The 6,000-nt window shown below is 36.0% G+C and overlaps 1 long non-coding RNA gene across 3 annotated transcripts in view; it reads right to left on the bottom strand.

Moving 5' to 3' along the window:
* Nucleotides 1-232: 232 nt before the first annotated feature.
* LOC111556365 overlaps nt 233-6,000 on the bottom strand; it is a 140,842-nt gene continuing 135,074 nt past the window's right edge. For all 3 annotated transcript variants that reach the window (XR_002735842.2, XR_006584955.1, XR_006584956.1), the window contains one exon: nt 233-3,009. This is a non-coding gene — a long non-coding RNA (uncharacterized LOC111556365). The remainder of the gene's footprint in view (nt 3,010-6,000) is intronic.

Raw genomic sequence — 6,000 nt, 5'->3', positions numbered from 1 at the left:
TGTTTTTGTTGTAGTATCAACTATACGAAGAAAGTTATACAAATCCTAAGTGCACAACTTGATGAATCATAATGTGTATTCAACTTTGGTCATAAAATGATCCCCTCAGGGACACCTGGGTGGCTCAGTAGGTTAAGTGTCAGACTTTGGCTCGGGTCATGATCTTGTGGTTCATGAGTTCGAGCCCCACATCAGGCTCTGTACTGACAGCCTGCTTCAGTTAGCATCTCCCTGTCTCTTTGCCCCTCCCCATACTCTGTCTCTCTCTTTCAAAAATAAATAAACATTTAAGAAAATTATAAATAAATAAATAAATAAATAAATAAATAAATAATCCCCCTAGAATCACTCTCAGTCACTCCTCACTCAGGGGGACTTCTCAGACCTACCCTTCTACACCCCCTTAGAGTCACTATCCCTTCCCCTTGTCCCAAAGTAACCACATCCAGTCATTTCACGTCATAGATTAGTTTTATAATAAATAGTAAGAAGCTGTTTTACATAGTTTTTGTGATGCCATGTGATTTTTGGGTAAATGAATTTGTACCTTTTCTTTTTATCTCTTTATTTTATGTACACATGAATAAAACACAAACTGATGACAGGTTCAAGACCCAGAATAATTCAGATTTAACTATACCAATAAAAGTGTCAGCTAGTATTGATAATGTGCATCTAATTTGAACATAGTGCATGTGTGTACAAATATACTAAAAAGTAACTGACAGTAATCATTTCTCTGACTTTCCAGGAAAAGAGAAACAGATACTTTTTACTTCTTATCTCAACAAACATGTCATTTCTAAGCTAGGAATTTAATTGTTGTTATGGACTGAATGTTTATGTTCTCCTAAAATTCATATACTGAAGTTCTACCCTCCAGGGTGACGGCATTTAGAGATGGGGCCTTCAGGAGGTAGTAAGGTTTAGATGAGATCTGAAGGATTCATTTCTCACATGGGATTAGTGCCCTGACAGGAAGAGACACCAGCAAACTCGCTTTCTCTTTCACCTTGAACACACAAAGAAGTCATGTAAGTACACACCAAGAAAGCAGCCATCCACAAGCTGGGGAAAGAGCTTTCATCAGAACTGTAAGGCTGCGCTCAGACTTACAGCCTCTATAACGATGAGAAATACATTTCGGTTGTTTAAGCCACCATGTCTATGGTATTTTGCTACAGCAGCCCAAGCAGACGAAGACAGTGGTATTTATCAATTTTAGTATTTGGTATTTGGATCCCAAACTTCTCATCTATTTGTAACAATATTTCATTTTCCCAGGAAGTATATAGGAAATATAGGTGAAGCCCAGCTGTGTCTTATTTCAGCTAGTATGTGTATTATCTTCTTAAAACAAATTGAATTTTGCGAGTGAGAATTTGATGATAGCTTCTTTTCCCATGTTAATGTTGTAATAAAACATTGCCGGATTTCGACTAGGTCTTCCACTTAAGAGGGATTGTGATCATTGAACAGTTTGTTACAACGAAGCATTGTACCCCTCTGTCAATAATGCCAAGGTTGAAAACAACTGAATTAAAAGAAATGTCCATAGATTCTTGTTATTCGTTAGATATTTTGCTGCCTAAGCTTTAATAAATTTTGAGTTACATGCTTGTGTCATTTTTGTTTTGCTCTGCATTGTTAATTTCCAAATTATTAATATCAATTTAAGGGAAATTAAGCTAGAAATGCTAGGAGAAATATACGTACTAAAAATGTTCGAATATCACTTCTGGTACATTCTGTCTTACATGTTTCAAGAAAAGAAAAGGCTGCCTTGGTTTAAATGTGCTTTGGACCATACTCAGTTCCAGGCGGACATTATTATTTACATTAATAATTACTGGTACTCTGAATCATCCAGATACATTCTTCAACTCTTGTTAACACTACTGCATTTTATTTCATGAATTATTCGATACTAGTTCTAAGCAATTATTTTCTTCAACTTGACTAAATTCGCATTCCTCATTTGTGAAAATTAGCAACATGTGAAAACTTTTCTAGTGCAAATACTAGATACAGTTGACTTTCTAGAGCATGGGTCATGGAAAATTTCTATGCTTGAATGTTGTGTTTGGCTTTTTAAAAATGGTTACATTTAAGCAGTGATTCTTTATATGACTTTGCCGAAGGTAAAACTCCAACTAATGGTGTCACTTCAGTAGAAAAATGCAGCTGTTTACTTACCGTGCTTTATAATAAGCCATGTATATTAGTAAAGAAGGAGAGGAGGAGAGAGGCAAAGAGCAGCAGAGGAGACAGATTACAGGGGGCTGTATATATTATCACCCCGAAGTCAGTAGGGAAGGCTGCTAAATGCTCTTACAACTCTAATAGCCTATCTCATGTTAATTCTAGCCTGAAGCTTCCTGACACTTCTTGTTCAGAGATAATGGGGACAAACTACTCTTTTTTTTTTTTTTTTTCCTGGTTGAGCAGATTTTTTTTTTTTTTTCCCAAGGACATCAAATAAATTAAGCAGTCTTTGCAAACAGCAATACAAAAGCCTTTTGCTTTGTAGGAATTCCCAGTAATAACATGCAAGAGTTATTACCCTTGATACTTGGTAGATTTTTTAATGGCTAGCAATAATCGTTTTGATTGAATATTGGCTTATAATAGGCTTGTAAAGGAATTCAAGCACCCTTAACTGCTTTCAACCTTAGCTTCATGTGCCTCGGGAAAATCTCTCAAACAATAGATCTTGGAGTCATTAACGTGGACATATTTTATAAAAATGAAAGTTAATACCTATTAACCTCAAAATTGAAGCCAATTAAAATTGACTCTTTATATTAATTTTTAATAATTCAATATATTATTCATTGTCTTCTTTGAAAGAGGAGATTATTTTATGGCAACTTGCAGTTTAATTTCCTTAGACATTCAACTTTCTTTTAAGCCAAGACGTTTCATAGTTTTCATCATTCCTGGTAGGCAAATCAAGTGGAACTCTCTGTACTGAATGCTTCATCTAAATATTCCAGTTTCTCCAACCAGCTGGGGAAAAAAAAAGGATTTTTTTTGTTTGTTATAAGGAATATAAGAAAACACATTGTTTGAAATACCGGAAATCAAGGTTGTTTTAATATTTTGTTTGATATTTATGTCTCCTCAGTGAGAATGCTTCTAGGCTATACTGTTTTACTAGACTTTGAGAGTAAGAAAGAAATACTCCAGAGGCTAATCTGCTGAAAAATATGTGAAGTGATTCCACTCTGAGCCTGTGGAATCCACTAAAAACTCAGCTTCCACAGCATGAAGGACTGCAAGAGAAGCAGGTTTGAAGGCTAAATTGGACTCCGAAGGATTATGAAAAATGATTTCTTACTTGTTGTTTTATCACTTCCTGGCTATCAAGACAGGGTAGTATCAGTAATTGAAAAACACACCAGTGGAGACTTTGGAGTATTTCTGCCCAAAGGACACTACAGCATAGAGCTATGGGGGAGATGGTTACACATTGAAAGGTCTGCATCAACCACTCTTTTTCTCCTTTGAAGCCATCAGTGGTAAAAATGACAGAATCTCATAGATTGCCAAGGAATTTCCACTACTATCAGCTTTTTTTCAGCCACCAAATAAAGCATTTCTGGACTTCTCTTGCTATTTCCCCACATAGATTTTAATATTTCTTTAGCTTTCATTGGTTGATGATTTTGCTTCAATTCTGTATGTGGAGTATTGAAATGTTTATTATGCCTTTACTACACGGAAAGAGTCCATTGCCTTCTTGAATATATGCAATTTCACCACTCCCTAAGCGTCATTAGGTTGGGAACCCATATAATAGGCCTTCATTTAATAGTTACTGAATTAGTAATGTTATGCTCACATATTCTTACACATTTAAAAGACCACTTGACTGAAACAGTACTGGAAAAGAAATTGATTAAAAACCAATTGGTCATAATTTTAGGATATACTTTTTGACTTATATGCACAGAATTAATGGTGATGACCCATAGTCAGTAGAATACATTTGTTAAATGATGCCCCAGTACTGGTGTTGGGTTATGCCAATTCCTCTACTGATCACAAGGGCATATTTGTAATATTGACTTCTAGGGCTGATGATAGGAGCTGTCACCTTAAAATATAACCAATGGGGGTAGGGAAAATTAACTGTTCATGGTATAATTGAAACATATGACTTTAGATTAAATTAGTATCATATTCTAAGCAGGCATTTAAATATAACAGTAAACTCTGGATTATTCACAACATTCACATTAATGAGTAATCATCTGTCTTAACGTTTCTCCCTCACCAGTTTTGGTTCCCCCACCCCTCCTCGGTATCTTTTTCCTACCACTCTATAACTATCTTGGGACTACAAGCCTCCCTTCTCCCCTCCACACACCCCCTACAATGATGTCTCAGGCCAGACTCTTTGCTGACACCTGCACTAATAGCAGGGTAGATTATCTACTGTTCTTAATTATCTCTCCCACAGCTTGCCTCCATTAGCTTGGATAATTGACTGTATATATAACATTCATAAGCAGAACAATGTGCTATAGAAAAAAATTAAGGGAGAGAAAAACTGAATCTTCAGTTTATATAAGATTAGCTATGTGTGGTGTCAGACGTTGTATAGCATCTGGAGTTTTGGGGGCTACATCTGGTTTTCTTTTGTTGGGAAAGTCATTAAGACTTTGGAATGTGCTTTTCAAAGGGTAGGAGGAAGTGCTGTATAAATTCTTCATTGAGAAGGTATTCAAGAAAGAGAATTTCAAGAGAGAAAGTCACACTCTCACTCATAAGAGGACTGGAAACAGAAAATGATGAGAGCTGATGAAGAAGAAACAGATTGGCCATGAGTTACAGTGCTGTTTCTGAGGCCTAGAGGGGGTGAGGATATGAGTTCAGTGGAAATTGGTCATCAACAGAATTATAGAGGAAGAAGAAAAATATATTTCCTTTATTCTTTGAGTCAGTCCTATTGATTGCCCTGTAATTTGTGTCTCTGTGAAATGGGTAGTGATCCCTACTACATGACTAGTAAATTCAAGTGTTGAATAGATTTAACAATCTTCCCAAGTTGACAAATGACGACACTGGCATTTAAACTCAGAGAGTATGATGCTTGAGGACGCACTGTGATGCAGCATGCTATTTGTACCATTTGTACTATTTCAAAAATTATAACTCAAAGTTGTATTGCTTTAAAAGCAAACAAATGGCAACACAAATAAAAATAATGTGGAATTATTACTACGAGTCTACATTGCCTTAAATTTGTAAATAGTAAATGTACGTAGGGAGAGTGAGAATGAAAATAAATTTGTGATTTAGTTGTCAGAGTACTTCCTTAAAAGAAAGGAATCTCAGGAATTTTAGATAAAAGCAGGATTAGAGAATTGTTCACCAGGAAAGTAATAATTCAACATTTCATCTCTCTTTGTGTTAGATTAAATAATAATGCAAAGTTCTTTAATTTTACACATTTTAAAATTAATTTTCATAATAAAAATAAAGGTCATTTATATACTTATCTGTTATAGGCACTTTAGATTACCTACTATGACTTCCTGATACATCATTATTGAGGTTCCAGGGGAAAAAAAGACAGAGGGGCGCCTGGGTGGCTCAGTCGGTTAAGCGGCCTCACGATCTCGCGGTCCATGAGTTCAAGCCCCGCGTCGGGCTCTGGGCTGATGGCTCACAGTCTGGAGCCTGCTTCCGATTCTGTGTCTCCCTCTCCCTCTGCCCCTCCCCTGTTCATGCTCTGTCTCTCTCTGTCTCAAAAATAAATAAAATGTTAAAAAAAAAAAAAAAGACAGAATTTTGCTCTCATGTCTCTTATGGGTTTGAGTGTGCAGAAGAGGAAATGTACTTTGAAGGGATTTGTTCTTAGGTCTGGTGTGAGGTATAGTTGCTTAAAGCTTCTTCTCCTTCTTTTTTTTTAATGCAGATTTCATCTTGCTTTGTTTTACATGCTGCTAGAAGTGTTTGAAGCTGAAAGGTTTCCATTTGTGTTTCTGCTGA

Source organism: Felis catus, chromosome C2, assembly GCF_018350175.1.
Source record: "Felis catus isolate Fca126 chromosome C2, F.catus_Fca126_mat1.0, whole genome shotgun sequence".
Classification (NCBI taxonomy): domain Eukaryota; kingdom Metazoa; phylum Chordata; class Mammalia; order Carnivora; family Felidae; genus Felis; species Felis catus.
The sequence above is the reverse complement of the archived record's forward strand: the minus strand, read 5'-3'. Positions and strand labels throughout refer to the sequence as shown.